The sequence below is a fragment of the Galeopterus variegatus genome, unplaced genomic scaffold (genome assembly GCF_000696425.1).
Source record: "Galeopterus variegatus unplaced genomic scaffold, G_variegatus-3.0.2 Scaffold8480, whole genome shotgun sequence".
NCBI lineage: Eukaryota > Metazoa > Chordata > Mammalia > Dermoptera > Cynocephalidae > Galeopterus > Galeopterus variegatus.
Genome location: NW_007734591.1, coordinates 1,503 through 5,657, shown reverse-complemented (window position 1 = coordinate 5,657; position 4,155 = coordinate 1,503).

Below are 4,155 nucleotides of genomic sequence, written 5' to 3'. Positions count from 1 at the left end.
ACCGAAGGTTGCAATCCCGTTGCCGGTCCCGGTCCGGTACGGGCGCGACACTGAGGGTTGCTATCCATTGCAGGTCACGAAAAAAGACAAAAAGGAAAAAAAAAGAAAAGAAAAGAAAAGTCCTCTTTAGTGGAAAAAGGCCACATAGAGGTACTGAAGCAGAGAGTGAGAACAGGAAGAGGGACAGATACAAGACTCTTAGGGGAAAGTTAATTGCAAAACTTGGCATCAGTTGCCTTTGGGAATCACGGGAGAGAAATTATCAAAAATAGTTCCAAGAGCTTCAGAATCTACAGTGACAGCCTGATCCTGGGGCCCAAAGTCTCCTGTTGTGTCCTAGATCTGACCCTGAGATCACTGTGCCCAGTGTGGGCAGTTTGTCACCTTTCTGCATGCTCTCATCTTGTTCCTGTCCCCAGGGGACACTCCACCACCACCCATCCCTAAGCCACATCATGAGACACTCTCCTCCCCTTAATGGGACTGTTCTGCTTGCCCTTCCTTGCCTCCTCTCTTCATCGGACATCAAGGGCCAAAATTAGAGTGTGGGCCTTGGGGAAAGGAGTCAAGGAGGCTAGCCTTTATTAATTTTGGTTTAGACCAGAAGAACCGGGAGAGTTCTGTGGCTCACACGGGGGCCTGGGCAGCTCCCAGGGCCAGGGGGTCCACAGAGGGATTTGTGTACAAGGTCCTCACTGAAAATAAATGAAATATGCCTGCCCTTGTCCTCTTTCTACAAATCTCCCTAAAAGACTTGAAGGCTCAGTAGATGGCATAGCGAATAGCCAGTGTCGGCTAGGGAATGCCCAGTCCAAGTAACTGTGCCAGACGCCTCCCGTTGGCCCTTCCGGATGGCTCTGCCCCCACTCCCCACCCTTTTCTGTGCTGGGGAGGCTGCCCTGTGCATGTTGTATCAACCTGCTCCCTGCCCTCTGGCTTCCTGTTGGGTGTGGCCAATGGGAAGCCCCAGCAAGAGGGAGGGAGCACAGTGAGGTCAAGGCATTTGTTCTCAGGTTTCTCCCTGGGAGCTTGCCTGTAGGGACTGCGTCCCTTGACCAAAAGTCACTGCTTTTCTCAAAGCACCTTCTCTACAAGACTCTCTCCCCCAGATTCCTGGTACTGCTTCTCCCTTGTCCTTTTGAGCTATACAAGCCCCATGTGACTCACTGCTTCCCTAACCTGCACTTCTTTATAATCGCTCCCTTGATTAAATCCTCCTCAAGTTATCCGAATTTGAGTGTGCCATTAGTTTTCTATCAGGACCCTGCTTGATAAAGTATTTATGCAAAAAACACTTGGAGGGGTGTTTATTCTGGACTCTATGTAAAGAGCAAAAACATGCATTGAAAATGGTGAAGCCCACTCTGGGAATTGAAAGCTACAGAAACTGTATGTGCATCCAGCCGTCTACACAGCCTTCTCCTTCCTAAGGAACTGATGAGAACCTGCAACCGGTGTGGTAAGAGGAGTGGTGCTGGGCTAGTCCGTGTGGTTACCTGTGTGTCCTACACCATCCCTGTCCCACAAGATCTGGGACTTCTCTTCTTGCTTTAGGGAACTTATAAACTTTTAGCCTTGGTGTTTGGTGCCTCTTCAAGTCAACTGATTTCTATGGGATCTGCATCTTTGTGATCTAAACTAAATGCTGGCTTTGCCACAATTTAGTAGGCTAATCGATGCTCCTGCTTGGTGTCTCCAATCTGAGCCCATCATGGATGAGGTGTGGCCGCCGCTCTGGGACAGGTGGGATGCTTTAACTGCCTTGTGATAGCGTCACCTTCGACCAGGTGAGCCCGCTGATCACTGCCACCCTCATTAACACTTCCTATGCAGCATGATTAAATATCTCTGCCTGGGGATGCTCAAACGAAGCCCAGGGTCATACTACTGCTCCTTTGCTTCCTGCCTATTGTGATGTGGGAAGAAAGACGTCGTTCTAAATTCTCTCCAGAAGCTGGGAATTCCGGCCAGCTTTTTCTTTTAGAAACACAGGGAGTTGTACTACCTTGTAGGTGAGCACCAGGTCCTCATAAGAAGTTTCTATGACAGTATTACCTAAAAATGAAGACACCTGAATTCCAACCTGGCTTTGTGGCCGACCTGCAGCTTTTGAGAACTTATTTGCCTTTTGGGACCTCAGTATTCCCTTCTGTAAAACAGGGGCAATTGAACAAGAATGTCCCTTAACTCTTCCAGACTTAACATTAAAAGATCTAATGTGATTACTTAGAAGGACTAGATTTTTCCCTTTTAAGAATCTTAGAGTATTCTGTCCCACATGCTCTGACCCCGTCCCAAGAGAGTGGAATGGACCATACGGTCAGGCAAAGTGATTTCACGGTCATTTTTCCCTGCTGACAAAATCAGTAATACAGGAGCTACTGAGAATCAGTCTCAAAGAATTTTCATAGCCCCCAACACCTGTTAATTCCTCATTGCCAAGTTGGGTCTTGACGTTTAGAGAAGACTGTGACTTTCTTCACACCAGGAGTTTTTTACTCTCGAAACTGCCTATGAAATATATTCAGACAAGGGTACAAATTAGTCACAGTGACTCTGTGTCCTGCATGAGTGTTGAGAAGCCATCCTACATGAGTCTGCCTCACGGGCTGCTGGATGTGACACGGCACAGGAAAGAGATAAGCCCGTCCTCTCAGTGCAGAAGGCACCGCATCACCGCAGGGCTGGAAGGCAAGGGCTCGCAGGACAAGGAGAGGCGAATGTGCCGCCTTTCACAGGAAATGGGTGAAGCCTGGCTCGAAATTATTACTCAGACGTTTTGTGCTGCATAGGAAATGTCTTCTGATAGCACAAAGCTATTGGTTTCCTGTTGTGAACGGAGAGTTTCTGGCTTGCCCAAGAATGGACAGGAAGGGAAAGGGTGGTTGTCCCTTGGAAGTCCTCGTTTAATGAAAATGTCAGCTCAAGGGCTTCCAGGACAGTCCAAATGGCCACAGGGGAAGTTGAAGGTTGAGGACAGGTCACAGTAAGGAAGGCAGTGGGAAGAGTAGGGGTGTGGCGAGATTAGCTGTGTGACACTTCAGCTCCACAGACATTCGTGGAGCAATTCTATGTGCGGTGGGTCGCGTATATCAGATGGCTTAGGGAGCCCTCTCCTTCCAGATGCAAGTCTGGTGGTAGAAACTGGTACAAAAGTAATTTCTAAGTACTACGGTAAGATCTAAGATGGAGTTATACCTAGAGGACTGTGGATATCCATCGCTGTGCCTTGGACCAAGTTTTATAACTTTTTGGCTCAGTTTCTCCTTGTTTATAAGGGTATGAAGATAAAAAGTAGAATTTAAGGTTTCCAAGATAGTAGTAACTACTGAGCACTATGCTTCAAGGGCTTTCTACGCTTTTTCTCATCGAATCCTCACAATAAGCCTGTGATATAGGTCCTACGAGGTTTAGAAAAAATGGTAACTTACTGAAGGTTATAATTCACATGTCTCTGAGCTGGATTCTAGCATCCCTCTTTCCATCCTCCCCTCCATTCCAGAGACTCCCTTCTCTAAAATATTTGGGCATGGCAGGGGGTTGCTACAAGCCCTGTGTCTGGTCCTGAGTCATCGCCGTGGTCGGGTGTGCCCTGCTGCTTCCTGCTGCTTCTGGTAGCACTGCTGTTGGCCATCACCATCTTCCCCACTGACCCTGCCCCAGCAAGCTCAAGATTCTCTATGTCCATGCAGTGCTGCTACTGTCATGCTGGCCTCCAGGAGGGTGACGGGAGAAGCCCAGTCTTCCTTTGCAGATGTATCTCATAGGCCCCCACAACACCTCCTCATAAGGCTGTCCATGAGAGGCTCATTTTACTGAAGAGTTTGAGTAACTAAAGGGAATTACAACGTTGAAGAAGAAATTTCCAGTGGTTCATAAAATGGGAATGTTCCCACCATCTAAAAGAACATAATCTCTCCCAAGAAGTTAAAGACTATTAGAGGGTGATGGTTTGTTTGTACATCCCAGGGCCTAGGCTTGCTCCCTTCTCTCTGGGTTTATCCTTCTCTTTCCTCTTTCAAGTGTCAAGTCATCATTTGCTACTCAAAAGGTCGTTGGCTTGTCCTATGATCTATTCTCCCTCCCTTCCCACCAGTAAGACACAGTAACCTACAGAGAAGGGCAGAGAAGGAACCTGAGGCTTTAGACCCTAAA